Source organism: Cyprinus carpio, chromosome A1, assembly GCF_018340385.1.
Source record: "Cyprinus carpio isolate SPL01 chromosome A1, ASM1834038v1, whole genome shotgun sequence".
Taxonomy (NCBI): Eukaryota; Metazoa; Chordata; class Actinopteri; order Cypriniformes; family Cyprinidae; genus Cyprinus; species Cyprinus carpio.
In genome coordinates this window covers 24,228,340-24,249,346 of record NC_056572.1, presented here as the reverse complement: position 1 = coordinate 24,249,346, position 21,007 = coordinate 24,228,340, and the positions used below count along the sequence as shown (strand labels likewise).

Here is a 21,007-nt window from a genome sequence, read left to right as displayed (position 1 = left end):
TCATTTACAATGTATGATTCAGAGCAGTTTTTTTTTTTTATTTATTTTTTGTTGTTGTTTTAAATAGTAAAGCACTATTTTAGCTTTCATTCAGTATCCATTTTATATTCGGTTGATTATTCTGTATCAGCCAGTGTGGTCCTACCTTGCTAATTGGTAAACTGCATATATATCTACCAAAAACATTTTTAAAGTATATTTAGCAGCACACACACACAAATGTAGAACTAATGTGGACAGAGAAAAAAAAATAAAAAAATAAAAGTATTATATAAACATTAAATTATTATATAGAAAGAAATATTATAGATATGGGCTGACTATGACTTTACTACATTTAAATCCAGAGTGCAACACTCTATCTAAAGGGAAATCAAACTAGTATTAGAGGTCTATGTAAAGCATCTCGATCTTCACTAGTAATGATTCAAATGTCCTCACAGACTAGGAACATTTAGACACACGTCCATTCAGACGCCCACCAGCATTGATCAAGCTGTCTGTCAGTGACCCACATGAATGCCATGACCTCTGATCAATTCGCTGATGATGAGATAAATGCACAGGTTACAGACTGTGCTCTAGGCCTCATGACAAATCAATCCAGTTTCCCAAAGGCTGTTGTATTACACTGCATGAGCAGCAGTGCCTTGTGTGTTATCCTACTGACACGGATTGCAACGAGCGCTTACTGCCTTTTGTGTTCAATAAACTGACCTGACATCTATACGGTTGGCAATATCCAATGGGAATAAGGCATTGCTGTTGCAAACAGCTTAAAGTCTTGAATACTACTGATAAGCATCACACATTTGTCAAGGCAAATAAAGACTGTGAATGAGATTAGATTTGTTCTCTCCAATAGATGCTGACATGATACAGTACGGCTGAGAATTCTTTGCCGGTGAACCTTTTTACTGGTTCTGTCACTTCAGTTACACTTCTAAATTGCCTAGACAAGACACAATGTCACAAAACAGAGCATTGAACCATCTGTAAATCTCTGTATTAGTGTAGCACACAGACATGTAGGATGTTGTTTTCATGACAAGGGCAACCAATTAAACAGCAGTTTGAATAAACCACATATGCATCGTCAATGTGTTGGCACTATGTGTTTCTCACATAGTAAGAAATAGGTGTTGTGCAAAATGTCTTTTACACATGCTTTTCTGAAAACAGTCACACATAAATACCGTGAAAACTTTTGGCTACCCTCTTTTTTCACAATTAATTTACACAACATAATTCACTTGGCAGACTTGGAGAAAGTGACCACATTAAGCTCACCCAAATCTAAGTTTTACATGTGTTTTTTTTTTTTTTTTTTTATCCAAACAGTGTTCCAATAAAGTGAGAATTTAATCAAAGATTCACTGAAAAAAATGTGGAATAGGATTTACTTGAAAAAAGCTTGAAAACAATTTTCACTCAGAAAAGACAAAAATGTTGACAAGTAAAAGCCTAAACATTATTATTAGTAGCTTTAAATAGACATTTTTAAGTTAAGTTTACTTGGGAATTCGCAGTAAATTTTATTGACTCTTTGTTTGTAAATTTTACTTAAGTAATGATAATCACCGTAAAAAAAAAAAAAAAAAGTGTGCGGGTAAATAACAGTAATTTACTGCACAGAAAATAAAAACAATAAGTAAGATTTACTTAATTTTTCTTTCTTTTGCAGGTTTTGCACACATATATTTGAAGTAAAACTTAAGTACTGAATTAAATAAAATCTGTAAGTAAGCAAGTAAACAGATTGTTATCATTTTAAGATAATATGAGAAACACAACTTAAAAACAGTGAAAAATGTAACCTTTTTAATTATTCATGCCCAAGTGCATGATGGGAAATACTGGATCATAACTATGATACTTACTTAAAGAATCCTTGTAAACATAACAAACAATTCCAAGTAAAATATACTTTTTAACATTCAAACGTTAATTTCTACAAGCTTAAACTGAGTGCTAATATAGAATTTACTTTATTTTTTTATTCTTGCCTTAACTAAATTAATGTAGAAATGACATTTGTTTTTATGTTGTATTTACTTCACCACAAAATCATTTTTATCAGTGTTCATCTTTCATTTTAACACATTAAATATTTTGTCATATTTTTGTCATCTGTCTAAATTAGATCACTGTTAAAAAAATAAAAAAATAAAAAAAAAAGGAAATGTGAAAAGACCAAATAAATTTATTTTAAGTTCATCAGGAAAATCCGGAACATAAAATATGTATTTTATGGAAATAAACATACTAAAATAGTAATAAATTATTACTGCTTCTGTTACAAGCTTTTCAAAAGGCACTGTTCATTATAGGCCCATATGAAAAACACATGCAATTATAGATAAGAAACAGAGACAAAGCACTAAATCTTATTATATTATCAATGAATATTTTCATTTTTCATAGTTATTAATGTTTTTTATTATTTTTTGTTGTTCAGCTGCATCTTTGTGACCATCATTCAGGCAGTCTCCTGTGCAAACAACACACACTAACAAAACCCATATTTTCAAATGCAAACTACTGCTTTTAAAAACCAATAAATAAAATCATATTAGTTTGTATTTGATTCATTTACTTTTTGAATTTAAAATTCTCATTAATTCTATGTCAGATTTGTCATTGTTTAAACAAAGGGTATATATATATATATATATATATATATATATATATATATATATATATATATATATATATATATATATTCTATATATTAGAGGTGTAATGGTACACATATTCGTATCAAAATGTACCAAACAAATTCATTGTTTTAACCACCGCACTAGCGGAACTTCACTGAAAACTTCAAGTTTTATATATTGTTACTTTTGATATGAAACAAAGTCTCATCTTTCAAATTATGTCCTTTTTTCAGGAAATTCAAACAATAAATTCGTTTTTGGCGCTCTTTGATGTGGAGCGACAAATCACTGTATAAATGCCTCAGTTCAAATGGCAGCACGATCATCCCTTCCTCTTTACTACTAGATTTAACCCGAAATATAAACGCTATAAATTAAGTATAGAGAAGAGTATAAATATTAGACTATATACTCATATTTAACTTTGCCTGCCAGTGATGTCTTAATAATTAAATGGCTAAATAAATGTTATGAAACGAATTATAAGAGTCATTGTGTGAATGATTATATTTCAACAACAAAATATATATATATATATATATATATATATATATATATATATATATATATATATATATATATATATATATATATATTTATATATTTATATTTATATAATTTAGAAGATAATTTAAAAACTGCATTATGTGCAATTAACATGTTTTGCATACATTTTTAAGCTGAGTGTTGCTTGTAATATTAACTAAAAATAAATAGCAATTAAATTTAAATTTGGGCTCTGTTGTCAATTGTAACCTTATAGTAGGCCTAATGTAAAAGATCCTAGATCCTAGATAATATTTGTTTTTATCACGGATATAGTCTGTGGTGTAGTGGAGGTGATGATCTATGGTGTGTATATACATGAAATTTTGTCTAGTATTTAAATGGAAATGTTTTAATGATTTTATTAATTGAACATTGGCTATTGAATGATGACGTCAATATAATAAGTGATTTGAAAAGTGGGTGGAGGGACTGAATTGCTTTACACACCAAGGAAGGCTTTGAGCTGAAACGTTTGTCTTTTCCCATCAACGATGAATGTAAAATAAAACAAAAATGAGGATTGTTTTCGTGAGTGCGGATCATGATTTCCTAGACTCAGATGTGCTAACCTTTTTTAATTTAAAAAAAAAAAAAAAAAAAACCTGTTTGAGTTATTCAGAACTCATGATGTTCTGTGTTGTCTTTTGCATTTGCACATCATAAAAATGTCAAAATTTGAAATAAAAATAGTTTTAAATAATTTTAAAAACTTTTATAAAAAGGTCAAAATTACATTGATAAACATGCATACTACAACTACATACTGCAACTACACTATTATTTGGATGCTATATGTTCTTGTAAAGTGACACCAATTGTCTTAAATGTAATTCAATCTTCAACCGAATTAAAACATAAATAGAGGCCTTGTCACCATCAGTAAACCAAAATTATTGTTATTCAATTTCTTTCATGTTTTGAAAAATTCAAAATCTTTAAAGGGAAAATATAGACCTTACCTCAAGCATCTAAAGATGCATAGTGTGGTTTACAGTATCAATTTTTGGCTCAAATTCTCATCCATATGCACAGCATTACTGCATTCATAAGCTACTGAATCCATAAATAACAAACCATTGTTATCTGGTCAAAGAATGAGGCAGTCTGCTATCTTTAATAATACATGTACAATCATGTAGATCAATATTTTGGACTGCATCCACATGCTTCACTCACACACAAAAAAAGCGTTATGCTTTTATTAGGTTTGTATCAAAAGATGACCGGAGGATGCCAAGCAAATGAAAACAAAGGAAGTAAGGTGCATATTTTTATCTTGGTGTTGGACAGAAAGCATGCATGCCTTTTTGTAGTCAGCCATAAATACAGAAGGTTTAATACTCCCTATCTTACAAGTTAGGCATTTTGGGAGTTTAAATCATTTTGATCACACCAATCAAAAACAAACCTAGGACAAGCAGTTACGGGGCAAAAGGGGCAGTGGCCTTGAGGCTTTCATTGAAGCTGTGTGGTTTTGAGCAATAGAAGCTGTCACAAATTGCAGATAGAGGACGCAGAGAACACCATCACATTGACACCAATGATGACACTTTTATGAAGCATCATAAAACAAGCGGGTGAGCAGGGTTCCAGAGGAGTGTTTCTTCACGACAGCTTCCAAGCCCAGTCTTCTCTTTAACACTCAACTGACATAGCTGCCAGCAATGAAGACTTGTGTGCCCACACCAGGAGAAATAAACAAGCAAACAGGCTCTTAAAATTGGAGACAAGGGACATTAGTTGGATCCAAATACATGGAGAAAGGAGCCATATTGGCCAGCTTCGGGTCAATACTTGCAAACACAGAAATTCAGCATTCATGACTCAGAAACTGACAACAAAACTACAGTCACAAAGCCATACCAACATGGACATGGACACATTTTCTAAAGCTAATACTTGTTTCATAACTGAAGACGAAACAAAGGTTTTCATGCCTTATATGGGGAGCATTCATCAATTAAGTGATTATGGTAATGAGGCAGACATGACAATGTGAAACAACAGACTTGTCAGATCAACAATGTTGATAAATAGCTAACTTAAGATACTAGAAAGAGACCAATGAAGGCCTGTCATGACATAATAAAAAGCATATTGTGTCACAGTTGCAATATGACCCTGACACTGAAAATTAAAAGGGGGCAAGTGCAGGATATGACACTTCAGGATGAGACTGTCTGCTTTTAGCAGAGACTTCTGAGAGGTCAGAGAAAAAGGAGTCGAAGTAATTATGCATATTTCTGCAACTGTGCTCTCCTGACTAAAGAGGAGCCTTGACAGATATCTTATAAAGCACAGTCTTGGGTTTCTTCTGTGCCAAAACAAACCACCCTGACTCAACAGAAGAGCATGCTAATGTTTGTTACTGCATTAACCTCAGATAGATAATCACAAGTCTAAGGAAAGATTATATAAAATCAATCGTCATAGGCATGTGGACTGATTATGCGGTGTCTGGCAAAGAGTTTTTTAAGCCTGCAGCAGTCCATGGGATGATTCGGCTCTAATGTTGATCAATGAAACTAACACACAAGTTTGTTAAGAAGACAAAACGTCTCTAGAGGAAGATGGTAAGGCCTCTTCGTGACCAGAGGCAATTTTAAAGGACATTGGAAATTGAGTTTACACCAAAATTTAAATATATTAATTACACTTACTAATTATAGTACTGCTGGCAATATGGTAGTATATATTTTGAAACAGTAGAAATATTTTAACCGGTAGAGATACATTTTAAACTGTGGTATATCTGCAGCATGAAATCTGGCACTAAGCAGCAAACTATAATGTACTCTGCAGACTTTGCAGAGCACGCTTTCAGTATAGACTGATTTGTTAATTATAATGGGAATTGATTAGATTTGACACATCACAGCATGTCACTCATGTCAGGTTTAAGCACAGTATAACTGAAGATTCTTTAAAGTTACCGTCAGGCATATCAATATGGCATTTGCTGTGCAGTCACTGTGCATTTATCAGCTATTTTACAAGGGCATTCAGGGAACTCATCAATTTTGAAAATATATACTTCTGCATATATGGAAGACAGCATCAACACTGCATAAAGCCCTTTATTACTCCCATGTGTGTGATTCTGCAAGCTATCAGCGCCCCACACTCAGGTCTGAAGTTCAGTCTGGAATGGAATTCCTGTCACTGGCTCAAAGTGGACACTAATGATGCTCTGATGGGCCGGGGCCGGTGGCGGGCCCTCCTCCTTCTCCTCCCTCTCATGTCAAAGAGCAGCCCTCTTTACCGCAGAGATTTGACCTAACCGGGTTTCAGCAGCGGATCACTTTCACATCCATCACCAGGCCCGTGTGACCGCTCCGCAGACCTCATCGTAAAATGCCTCCTTAATGAGCCTCAAAATGCTTTATGTTTTGATGCATTGCCATTCAGCTGAAAAGTAATCCAGAAATGGACGAAGGGATCATTATTAAGCATTAGCATTTTACCAACATTACTTGCCAAGCCGTAGAGAAAAAAAAACACCTAATGACCACTTTAGTTTAGGAGCTAACACAGTTAGAAGCCAAGTTGGGAGGGGTCATGTAAGCTGATATTGAGGAATAGATTACTGCTCTCAGAGTTGTGGAAATTTACTGCCAATTAAATTACAAGCAGATTTAAAAACAATTTATCAAAGACGTTAATGCCGCTCATTTAGCACAATAATCTTCTTGGCTGGTTATGACACATGTAGTGTGTCATGCCTGAATGCATTTGGAACATGATGAACCACAGAAAGCTGTGTTTTCTTTATTTTTTTCTATTAAAAATGTTAAGGTATTTTTAATATCAGAGGTGCAGACAAATAAAAAAAAAAGTTTTGAAGTTCAAATCATACACTACATTCATGTTTAGACTGTGTCGAAGTTGGCAAGAAAACTTGTTCTGCATGCCAAGTTCTAGCTAAATAAATAAGCTCTAGCATTTCTTGTAATCAATGCCACTACTATTTTTTATACTTTCTTTAACACTTTTTATACTTCATTCATACTATATTACATTTTAGTGTTTCTATGTCAAAGGTGACCATAATTTATCATACATAATGCTTTAACCATGCAATTATTAACTGATCCAAAACAAAGAACAGGCCATAGTGTCCATGCAAGAATAGCACTTCTTGAATTGTGATTTATGAATTTATGATAATTATGAAGAGTATATTAACCTCATCAATTCCCAAAGGCCCATTTAGTAAAACATGCTCTAATTTCAAAAGACGCATACTGTGTCCTTCACAACAACATAAATGCAAAATGTCTGGTGATTGATTATGTGATTATTTCCCTGGTTTATAACAAATCAAGTAAAATTACTGTGAAAGAAAAAAAGAAAACATGACAGATATTCAAAATCAGGGGATTAGGAAAAAAGTGCAGCAAGCCATAAACCTTAGGTAAACATGCCACTATCGACGTGAAGAGGTAATGAATAAAACATACATTGAAAAAAGTGGTTGTTAAAAATGTATAGTAGAATTATTTTGAATATTTAAGAACATCTCATTGTCACACAGCTGGCGGTGGTGTAATTTGACCTTTTTTGTGCCTATTTGCTTTCAGTGTAATACTGTGTATAAACGAGGATATGTTACTGTGAGCAATGTTTAAAACAAGGATCTACAAAGAATAAGACAACATCTTGGGACACACATGAAATAATGATCCTAAACCTTCTTTACACAAAACACAATGACAGTCAAAAACACATGAAGAAAAGAAACACAAGTTATCACTATAACTGAAGGTAAATAAGAAATTGTATCAAAAAAATAATAAAAAAATTTACTTTGTCAAAAACAACCTCAAACAATGTCATTTTACATAGCAATGTGCTGCTTCTTTTCAGCATAAAAAAAGATCAATTTATTCAAGCGTCTATTTATGGAGAGCATAATTGAGGGCTCAGTTAGATGGCCACTTCATTTATACTGTTCCAATTTCAGCTGTTTGTAGGTCACTATTAGCTAGGCAAGTCCAGCTGTAATTACTCATGTCTGAATTAGAAAAACGACATGCCGTCAAGAGGAACCACAGATATAACAATGGGACAGTCATTGTCTGCCCATACTATATTTTCAGGTTCTCATTTCAGCTATTACAGCTCCATCGTTCCGAATTTCCTTGTGTTACAATGTCATTACATTTGAACATTTTTCATTTCATAAATGCATACTACTAAGGTCAAGATCTGTAAGCAATGTGTTTAACATGTAGAACAGGAAAAAGAGAAAGGAAAAGTGAAGTGGCACAACTTATTCAGCAAGCTAGCGGCTCTATAAACATTAGGCTCAATGGCTAATATGAATGAGATAGCCTCTTACTTAAATGGCAGTCACAGGGCAATGAGAATTCAACTTGATAATGAATGACACTTTCACAAGAGAGCTGCAGGGCATCATTCTAGCCAATTGGAATTAAAACCCCAATGCAAATGCTTGATCATGACTAATGGGGTTTTTCCTCGCTTTTATAATAACAATTACTGTCACAATTAGACCTCCTTTCATCATCAATAAAACATCTGTCATAGCTTGGGTTGACTCTCATCTGATGTTAGTCTTAACCTGCCAATTTCTATTTAAAAACAGTCAAATGTCAATCTGCCTAACATAACAACAACTTGACAATGACAACTTGAAGTAGTGGGGCCTCTGGTTGAGACCATCAGTGAAGTAATATTTTGACAGTCTTCGCTAAACAGTGTGAGAAACAGGCTTCAGCTCTTAACCCTTTAGGCGCCAGGGTTTTTTGGAAAAAATGCTGTATTTTGACATCAAGATTTCAAAAGCTTGATAGAGATCTACTGTAAATTAGAAAAATGTTGGGCATGGCTGAAAGTTTATGTGGGGTGTAAATATACTATCTAATTTGCATATTATGACGTCATCAGGGGGTGGCCATCTCGAATTTCATAATATTCAGGAAATAGTAGATATTGAATTGATGTTTGAACTTATTTGCATGTTTTTATTTGTTGTTGTTGTTGTTGTTGTTTTTGTTTTTTTTTTTTTTTTTTTTTTTTTGTGTCTTTTTCTCCTCATTCCAAATTATCAGAAAAGAGGAAGCCAACAATAAAACAGGAGAAAGCACTAAATTATTACTTTATTACTATACTATATAGTGGTAAAACGCATGTGAACAGTAGCTTACTTTTTGATCAGTCCATCAGTAATATTCAGGAAATAATAGATATTGAATGGATGTTTGAACTTATTTGCATGTGTCTTTATTTATTTATTTGCTTTTTGTCTTTTTATTCTCATTCCAAATGATCAGAAAAAAAAAAAAAAAAAAAAAAACGGAACAAGTAGTAAATTATTACTATATTACTGTGCCATAGTAAAATGCCTGCTATTTTTTGATCAGTTGAACAGCTATCTAACCAATCAGGTATCTAGGTGACACAGTTTATAGTTCTTGAGAGCATGGTACTGGTACCAACATCTCATTGCATGGCCCAGAGCGCACCTAACCCACACTGACTGCACCTGTACTGTCTTCCGGTGGCCCTTAGAGCGTGCGCGATCAACAACAGCTCTCCTATGGACACTATGACCACGTTCACCCCCTGCCACCCCCATCTCCGTTGGGCAAAGGGTTGAATTGATCACTTGTTTGTGCTTCGTGAACACTCTCACCTTGTACGGCGGCACCATTGCGCTGTAAAGATGTACCGGGAGAAGCGCGACTATAAGATGACCAATCGTCATTTCCTAAATGGCAAATATTCCCCTTCAGAGTCAGAATCGGCGAATAACACATCCTCACGGTACAACTTTTTATTAGCCATTTGCCGATTTTCTCTCACAAATCTCACCATTTACTCGCAAACTATGAAATGAACTGCTTCCGCATCAAAGACACGAGAGCTCAATTGCTCTGCTATTTTCTCGAACACTTTGAATAGGAACATGACATAATGTTGGTCTAGAATCAAAGTACTACATGTCTGCCATCTAGTGGTAGGGAATACAAATGAGATATTACACCATATTAGGAACTACAGTATATTTTATTAAGTATGACGTCTTGTCGCATTTTTGCGACTTTGGCGCTTAGAGGGTCACCCATGGCACGATGAGTCCTGCCTTGTCATAAGTACACTTTGCTGATTTGCCGCTGGGGAGAGAAGTGAGAGATGCTGTTATTACAAGTGGCTTTGGGGTGGAGAGAGAAATGGAGGGAAAAGGAAAGCAAATCGGAAAGATGAGAGGATACAATTATAGGGGTCAGAGTGCCAATGGGCGCTTGCTCCTCAGTTCCGTGATTTTGATGCAGTGCCATCTCCACCTTGCCGATGCTTGTGTAAACTCACACCAGGAATGCTTTAATGTACCGCTAAAAACTACAAGCCATGCTATGCATGTAAGCTAATGCCTTTTCAATGATAAAGCAACAGATAGTGTTTCATTAAAATCTGGTCTTTAGAAGCACATGTGACCTTTGTGTCTGTAGGTTAATAAAGGAAAGGTGTTTAAATATTCATGGCAGATCAATTTCAAGGTCTGTGGGCAACTTGTAAATACTTTCAAGTACAAATTTGAGCTGGGAGCTTTTTGTGTATCCTATGAATGAACACCTATCGGTCAGACTAAACATTCAATTCCATTAAAAAAATATAAAAGAGCTTTATGAAAATTCTGTCTGTTTCAACATAAAATTAAGTTCCATAGGTAAACGCCAACCTCAAATGTTTACTGACAAAGACAATGAATTACCATTAAAAAAAGAATATTCTCACTCAAGGATAGGCAAACATATAATAAATACAGTACACCAAGTACAGTCAGTTCCATCAATGCTATAGGATATATATAATTTTTCAGAATTCAAGTGAAGCTTTCAAACTCAGCATTCAAGTGCATGTCCAATCAAATAGAAAAGTTCAAGGATTAAATAAAGGGAGTTCTGATTAAAATTTGTGTCTGCTATTTCACAAACATACTGATGTGAGAGCTCAAACGCTTTATACTATATATAAATAAAGCTGCTATAGTTAGATATCTAACTATAGCAAACTTAATTACAATTCTATTCCACAAGGAAGTAGGGATGCTCCGATCAATCGGCCGGAGATCAGTATCGGCCGATAAACACATTTTATGACTTGATCGGTACTCACTACACTTTGCCAATCGGCTCCACGGGAACCGGAGTTGATCACGGCCGCTCTAGTTAATGCTTGTGTTTATACCGGCCAGCTGTGGCACGTTTCTGAAGCAGCTCTCTGCTCTGCTTGGCTAAAAATAGTCTTTTGTGAGTTGGCACAGCATGGAGGACGGAAATCTTCTTTGGCCATATAAGCCTACTCAATAGCATTACTCAATAGCCTTAACACAAGCTTTACTCCTTTCAAACTTTATCTGGAATGTAACCGTTTCTGTCACTGGAACTTCCCAATCATGCAAACACACACACACACACACACACACACACACACACACACACAAATGAAATCGTCTGCCTGATAAAAAAAAAAAAAAAATTTAAATAATTAAGTTAATATTTGCATCATTTATGATTTATTTTATCCACCCGCAAATAATCAGAATGCATGTTTTATTAACCGACATGCGGATTAATTAAGACTTCTCAATTTTATGAGATTAAATGTTTATTTTGTCCTCCACAGTTTACTACTGGATAATGTTTAAATAAATCTTGTGGGTTGCATCAGGCTGCTCCATTTTGTTTGTATTTATTTTTGTTTTATATTAAATATCCTGACATAATGTTATGCATAAACCCCATTTTTAAGGCATATTAAAATGTTCATTGTATAAGGAATATTTTTTGTGATTATTTATAACATTATTACAAATGTTATATAAAGTAGGGCTTCACGATAAATCGCATGCCATTATCATGTTCATCTCGTCAGTAAAGGCGGTTCTGTGATTAGTAGTAAATCTGCATCACATGCTTTCAGATGGAGCGGCACTGAATACACAGAGCCATAGATCACTGACAAGCTACCCAATATCGCGTTCATAATCACAGATGAATCGCCTTCGATTATGAATGTTACATTGCGTAGTTTGTTAACAACTTGTCATGCAGCACTATTATAAAGCTTTGCTTAAAGCATCAGAATCAGCATTGGTATTGGCCAATCACCATGACAAGAAATCGGTACTCAGTATCGGCAAACATCCTGATCGGAGCATCCCTACAAGGAAGCCTTCTGAGTGAATTGAAACTGTTAAGCAGAAAAGCTTCAAACTATACACGTTTTTTTTTTATTTTAGCCATTTTAGCCACATTTTAACCAGCACACCTTTCAAAGGAGGTTAATATACATCACTCCTATATTGTTTCTGAATTTCAAATACTCATTTGACCTCAATACTGTTAGAGTGGTGAAGCCTGACTGCACAATTTCCTTTCTGACATGTCAAATTAAAACCTATTATATTTCAAATCACTTCATTCCAAAGAATAATATACAAAACCTCTGCAAGTCTTGAAATTGTTCATTGTTTAAAAGCATGCTTGGCATCCCCTCATCTTAATAAGAAATCTCTCTATTCTCCAGTTCTGATTATTGAAGGCACACAAGTGTCAGCCAATCAAAGCCTCTAGAAGAAGTCTCTCTGAACCCATATGCCTAAAAATAAGCAAGGAAGACAGCTCCAATCCATACACATAGTTCCTGTGCTGCTTCCCATTAAAAGGTGCCAAAACATTTTGAATGTCACATGGCACACAGCTGGGAGAGGCTGAGGTTTTATAGAAAGGCAGATGGTGACAGACAGCTGGTTTTCACCTCTCTCAAAAACCATTGTGTCTGGGGGGAGAAATCATCAACCTGCACTGCTGCCACAGGTCAGGAGACAAATATACAAGGCCCAAAGAGCCAGTGCTGATTCCATACCCACCTATAATGTCAAATGGGGAGTCTTTCAGCAAATTATCACCCAGAGAAAGGGCAATTTTCACCCTACTAACTCCGTAGTCCCCACAGAATGGGCAACAGACTGCTGTTGGGGACGTTCAATGCGGTTGCGAGAGCATGACAAAACTTGGAAAGATACAACCTACAACCTAAAAGACGCTTCTACAACATATATGATGTTTTAACAATATTTATTTGTAATAACAATGCACAGAAATTACAAATTTTGGGCTGAAGCTGAATCAAAAAATTTTGGCCAGAAAACAGAAATAGAACATTTTAAAAAAGCTTTTGCTTAGCAAATAATTTAATTTTATAATATTTGTCTAAGTTGTTACAATACATTATTAATTTAACAGACAATCACTAAAATAACATCTTATATATATATATATATATATATATATATATATATATATATATATATATATATATATAACATCTATATATATATATATATATATATATATATATATATATATATATATATATATATACTCTAACTGTAAAGAACTAAATCACTGCAATTATACAAACAATGAAATACTGATTTTAAACAATCAATATCCAAAATAGAGGTTTTGCTTTTTACTAAACGTTATTATGTTAGACAAAAGAATATTACAAATCTCTATAGATAATACAATCTTAAACAGATCTGTAACATAAGCTCATCTGTACTTGCTTCTGTGAATGGGGCATTTAACACACAACTAAGACACAAAGTTAAAAAACATACAAAAGTTAATTTCACCTCACATACAGAGAGGTCCACAACTCATGAGAGTGAACCTGATATTATTTCTCAGCAAAATCAATTTAACAAACATTATTTTAGATTTAATTGAACCTAGAAATTTGGTGTATCCCTACAAATTACCAATATTCTATCAGTGTCATATCATGCTCTCATACTGGTTAAAATGTTGCGATACCATGCATAATACATACAGCATTCACTGCATAAATATTGCCACATGAACTCTGGCAGCAGAATGTAATGCCAGCAGACTCAAGAAAATAAAAAATTAATGATGTCTATGACATAAATTCATTGCCAATACCCACTCACTGTTGTGCTGGCAGACTCGTGTAAACACATAAAGAGTGATAGCAGATACCAAGTGTATCAAGCGCACTTTCCTACAATGTCCTTTCTTACCTCTCTACTTCCTATATTGTGTGTGTGTGTGTGTGTGTGTGTGTGTGTGTGTGTGTGTGTGTGTGTGTGTGTGTGTGTGTGTGTGTGTGTGTGTGTGTGTGTAAAAATATATATTGATTGCTACATCAAGTCACACGATATGATGCCCACACTTAAAACAGTGAGAGACAAAAAAAAAAAAAAAAAAGCACCACCACAGCATTTGGCAGATTTATCTGTCGGCTATTTGAGTAACTTAAAATGATCAAAATGTACAATGCTATTTCTTGATACACAGAAAATTGCATTAGTGAAAAGATGAATGGAAAGCTACCACACACAGATGTTCTTCAACACTAACAAAGACCATTTCAAATCAGTACTGCAGTCTTTCAGAGCATTCTAGTCAATCCCAGTTCACTCTACCATTCATTTCTCACTTCCCAGTTCCATCACAGATGCCACTCTTCGGCTATCTGGCTTTTATTCTTTCTGATGTCCTTAATTTTAAGTGAAGGGGACGAGGAGGGAATCATCAATTTAGACATCAATCAATGTGTCATCTGTTCTTCGTTCTAAAAAGCTAACAAAAATAAAAAATAAATAAATAAAAGTTAAAAAGCTATAAAAGGAAGTTTTCTGCAGCTGTTAAAAATAAAGTAAAGGCCAGAAAATCCACCATTAGAAATTCTGGAAAGAGTAGGGGATGAGCAATACATTCCAGTATTGATTTTAGTTTGCAGGCATGCCAGTCACACACACAGAAATCAGGATGTCCTCTTTCTCTTCTGAATTTGTACAGCCAGCTAGTAATTACAAAAGAAGTTGAGCAAATACAAATCAACAGAAACCTTTAGAATGCTCAGAGAGAAAAAACAAAGCAATAAATGAATGATAAGAACACTTGTAACAGCTCCATTGTTTCTACTCATCGCTTAGAGGTCACACGGCAAAACAGAGACATCTTACCCTTCATCGTGAAAATCCTGTCATTTCTTGGCTAAAATTCGCAGATACAATAAATAAATAAATAAATAAAAATACTCAATTTTAATTTTCTTTAGCAGATGGTTTAAATACAGTACATCTAATTTAAAATGAATGACAACCTGACCCTTGTTGATGTAAGTAACGTGCATGACTCAAATTAAACCATGTATTCTGTTGCAGTAAAGTTTCTGCACAAGCCAGTTTTTACACACATTTTTTTTTTTTTACTCCTTGCCCTCCAAGTCTGGCCACAGCCACCTTCTGGGGACCTACAGTGTGACTTTGGAGTCACAAGCATAATGCGAAAACATTGGCCACTTCATTGTACTGATAATAAAGTTAAGGTGACCTCTGGCACACAAAAATGTCAAGACACTATCTTATGCGACCTTTCGCTGAATTACGGTTCGTATCTATGTTCGACTCTTAATGGAATAAGGGCTTCTCAGTATTTTGCCACCTAAACTTTGATTTCACACTCCCCCTTCTTTATCATTTTACCGAGGTTAGCCACCTACGCTCTGCCATTTTGGAAACGTTTAACACCTGTGAACTTGTCAATATAAAGGCTCTGTTGAGAAGAAAATAAAAAAAATAAAAAATATTCTTCTTTTTTTGGCCATGAAGAATCCAAGAAATATAATCCTGTATTTACAAGAACAATTAATTTAAATAAATGGAATGTGTACGTAATATTCATATTTGTCTATTGGCAAGTCTGAACTTGCGCACAGTACAGTACCTTGCAACTGCTTTTGATTCTTAAAAAGAAAGGGGAAAAAAAGACAGCTTCATAATGCTTCAGCCACTTATGAACCACATCCACCATATCTCAGACCCTTCACCTCAGGCACAGAAATGAAACCGCAATGTTTTCTTTTTTTCTCAGTTCTGCAAAATCACGCTTTGATTGGCTCTTCTCCTTGACTTGAATGTGTGTAAACACATAGGACATAAAAAACATTAATAAAATTAACAATTAGTCTGTAAGCTTGATGATGTGTGTGCTATAACACATTACAAAAAACATTCAAGAGAAGCCATTCAACAGGACTTCTGAACTAAAATTTGTTATGTTGGACTGTGACTTTAAGAAGTCTTAAAATTAGTGACTTTAATGATAAATATTTTAAATATATTTTAAATTATAGAATAATCAAACCCACTGATATGTATGTGCTATTTGACACTATTGTTCTTGTTCTGATTAGTTTAGGTCAGCTTTATCTACATTTCTTTAGTTTAGCGATAAATGTGTCTATACACTTATTTTGTCCAGCATTGATTCTGATTATACTAAATATAGCCATACATACTAAAAAATAGTTATATTTAGAGAACATACCTTAAAAAGTTTGAACCAAATGCTAGGCTACAGAAAAGGATTTAATCAATACAGATCAGTATTAAAAAAAAAAAACTATCTCACACACACACACACACACACACACACAAAGAATAGAACATGAAAGGGCTGTAGAAAACGTGAGGTCACCAAAGTCAAACGCATCTGGCAGATTTGCTTTCTCAAAACCTTCCTCCCAGGTACAGATCAGATAGAGACCTGCCATTTTCATCCAGACAGCTTGAATGTGGAAAACTGATGTATTGTGTTATCCTCCTAAAATATCTATTGTATCATCATATCAGAAAGAAAAGCAATTTAATGTCAAGTTAAAAAAAAAAAAAACACTCAGGCACCATCCTGAGGAACTGAGTTATATTTTGAATGAAAAGACTTACAGAGAATTAAGTCGAACAATGCAATAACCTCCTTCCGTGCCTTAATTAAAGAAGTGTAATTAAGAAATTACACCCCTAAATCAGCACACTGCTGGAGTGAAAAAGTGATACACCGTCGTTGCCTTATAGGTATCTCCAGCTGCAATTAAACATTTCAGAAGTCCTCCTGCAGGCTGGCACACCTGAGCAGTTGATAAAGCTTCAATCTTCAGCAACACTCAAGAGATTTGTGCAACTGTCTGTAACTTCAGAGGAAGGGATCAGACCACTATCTCTTGTGAACTTATATGGCTACTGCAAGGGTCATGAAAGGGTCTCTGCTCACACACGCTCAGAATACAAACGCTACTATAGAACAGATTCTGTAGTAACATGCAGCATGCTGCATGGCTTCAATGTTTGACAGGTACAATCAAAAAAATGGTGTGTCCTGACTCTAAATATGCTTGGTGCCTTCATAAGGTACAGCAGATATTGACTACAATGTTTGAAGAGCAATAAACTAATTTTTTCCCAACTTGCTATAATGCCTTTTAGCAGCAGTTGAGCAATCACACTGACGAGCTGTGCTTGAAAAGTAAAGCGCAACTGATTTTAAACAAACAACGTAATAATAAAACTGAATTTCCAGTGGTAATTATTTGTAAGCTGTAATATATCCCAGAACTCATAGTGAGTGACTGATGTTATTAAATTCTTGAGTTTCTTTCTAAATGAGGAAAGGTGCAATAAAGAAAACAAATGATGCATATTGATAATCAATTTCAATGAGTGTGGTGCGGCCATGATCCATCAACTACCCCTGCGCTCAGAAAATGCCCTCATGAGCACAACAGCTGCTCGCTGCTATGTTGAATCATCAGATTTATGTATGCAGCCAACCCGGGCTAAAGTTACTTTCCTGTTTCCAAAATAAAAAAGTCATTTAATGTTGATAAATATATTCAATAAAAAACAAATTACCGCTTGGATGCATTCTCTGGTGTCTCTTCACCTCCATTTAGCCTTAATTACAACATCTCTTTTGGTTTCTCTGCCCCTCTCTACCACCTGATCCCCCCACCCTATCTTTCTCTCTCACTTTCTCTCCCCAGCTGTCTCATCACCCTATTGATCCTTAATTGTGTTGTTTGGCACCTGTTCCTGGGCCCATTTCCAGGTATTTCAACTAGTGCAAAGACTATCATCTGCAATAAAACTCCTCTGTAAGGACATCAGATGCATCTGAATGCGGGAACAGCGCTCATGATTACCCATTACTAAGAAATAACACATTTATAACTGTGAAGTATAGCAATTTCAATAAAGCGTTTCTTGGATCAACTCAATTTAAACACGGTCTCTGAGTAGTGCTATTAAGTTTCTGAGGTGCATGTGCGGGGAACATTTCAATTCTTGTCTTCCAGGAATGGTAGATTCAAGATGGAGTCATCCTGCATTTTATTATGAATGAAAAACTATGGTTTGTGATAGACACAGAATTTTTTATCTTTTAGCAGTCTCAAGTCTAACTACTGAAAATCTCCAACATCGCTTAGAATGTATGATTTCAAAATGCCACATCAACGTGCAGCAAAAAAAAAATTCTTTGAATATTCACATGAAAATTTTTCACAGCTACAAACAAACCTATATACAATATACAGATGGTACAGGATAAATGTTTCTTTATTGGTAAGCGCACTGTAAACTTTTTTAGACGCTAAATTCTAATAGCATGACATACACAAGTACAAGAATTTTGCCAATTGAGACAATGAAGAATTGAAAGCTACTGTATGGATACAGTATAGTTTATAAAAATATTATCAATATATAGCACAACATAATATAAAAACTATTTAGAAAGACTGTAATTGGTTTAACCAATATTCAGAATTTTGCATTAGCTTTCAATATTGGGTGTAAAAAAGTTTTTTAAAAAGAGGTAAAACCACTGTATAGTTTGCATACATTAATAAACATTTTGTGTCGCAACTAATTATTTGCAAGTAAGAAAAGCGTAGCGTTACAGTTACAACACAAAACAAAGAAATTATGATATACAACTATTTAGACTGTATAATTTAGAGACACAATTATTGCTATTATTGATATATGAATATATTATTGGCATATGAATATACATAATTAATGTCATTTTTATTGTATAGTCAATTCCTTTGACAATAATCCGCATTTGTTATCATAGTTAAAGTAAAAAGTTAAACAATATATATATATATATATATATATATATATATATATATATATATAATTACTCTGTGCTCAACATATCTATAAGTCCTGTCTTAAATGCAAAAGGCTATAAAACACCTTAACAATGGTCAATTAGACTGCAAGCAAATCTATAAATTCCTTCCACAGTTTATCAAGGCAAAATCTTTGTACTTGTGTATTTCAGAAGGATAACACTAGTCTAAATTATATGCTAGGTGGTCAATTCTAAAAACATAAACATAAATTCCTACATTTATAGGAATGCGCAAAGTTTTTTGTTTGTTGTAACCAGTAGACCTGAAGCTACAGATAGTGTTATGAGGGGCATCAACAGGTATCAGACAATTAATTGAGCTACTGCTGAGCAATAACGTATGGGATTATTATGGGATGCATTTTATCTAATTATATTGTCTAATAATTTATCCACATATAACTGTATGTTCTGCACGTAAACATAAATGTCACACTGGTGTTCATGAACAGCCGCTGAAAACACACCCACCACCCCTGTGTAGGAGTTTGTCACTTTATATACATGTATGTCTTTATGTAAACAAATGAAAAAAACAAAACAAAGAAAAACAAACAGGCATAACCTACAAAGACATCATATTGAAGAGTTGTACGGTAACTTTTACCTTACAGAGGACGGCTGGTGCTTCCTTGCAGCGGCGGGAAATCGGTCCCACGCAGGTTTGCGCTTTTCACCACACAGCGGATGATACACGCTTGACAGAGAAATTAAGCAGCTCGTTGCTTTCTCTCTCTGTCTGTCTTTCTACTTCTTCGTCTCAGAGACAGTCAGTCAGAAAGGTTTTCCTGCGTGAGCTTACCGTCGATGAATGTGGCCGAATGTGAGTGTGCGCGCGCTTCATCTCGAGCGCACGTGAAGTGAAGTTGGGAAATTGTTGTCGCGCCGCGTGCTGGAGAGCAGCCTCCGCGGGGAGAAGATGCAAAGTGTGTGTGTACACTGACCGCTGACTGAGGTCCTACAAGGATGAGCGAGTGCACTGCGTGGAAGAGCGCATCGTGTCTGTGGAGGGAAACAGCGACTCTCTAGTGCGCATCTTTGTTTTAACCCCGGAACATCACACACGGGTCTCGTGACAGGTTTACCCTGGTGCATCTTTAACTCTGGATAAACCAGCACTGACACTGATTGTCTTTTTGCATTTTATGCCCACTTTAAAATTGTTTTTAGGAAGCCACTGTAATGTGACTTCAAGCCTGATATGTTTAAGGGTGTTTTTGTTTGTTTGTTTGTTTGTTTGTTTGTTTTGACTTTCTTGACCTTGTTTGCCTTGAGAATCCTTCCCAGCAGGCTCTGAAGCTGAAATTAAGATACCATGATGTCAGAGCAGCCCTCCTAAGTTTTTAGTTCCTGGGATATTTTACACATCACTGACTCATTGTAAAGGCCTGTGGTGCAGATGCAGAATTGAAAAACATTATTATTTATTTATTTGTTATTTTTTATTATTATTATTTATGTATTTAATGTTTATAATATTGGTGGATTCAATTTTTTTAATCACATTGTTGGAATTAAGAGCAAAAATTGTTAAATACTAAATAAAATAGTATTTTTTTCTTCTTCCTGGCAAAATTGCAGCTGTGATACACTTGAGAGAGTTACTGTAATATACAGTTTTTACACATATTTAGTAAAAGAAAAAAGAAATTGCAATATTACCTCACTGGGTCTATGAGAATTAAAACGGACAATCCTGCACTGCACCTGATGCAGACTGTTCATTACACAATATGCTTTCATAATGTTGGTCTT

General features: G+C 34.7%; 1 protein-coding gene across 1 annotated transcript in view; it reads right to left on the bottom strand.

Moving 5' to 3' along the window:
• Window positions 1–20,292, bottom strand: part of LOC109087255 (teneurin-3) — a 489,736-nt gene extending 469,444 nt beyond the window's left edge. The window contains exon 1 of the mRNA XM_042758649.1: window positions 19,860–20,292. The gene's annotated coding sequence lies outside the window, so the exon portion shown is untranslated. The remainder of the gene's footprint in view (window positions 1–19,859) is intronic.
• Window positions 20,293–21,007: the final 715 nt, after the last annotated feature.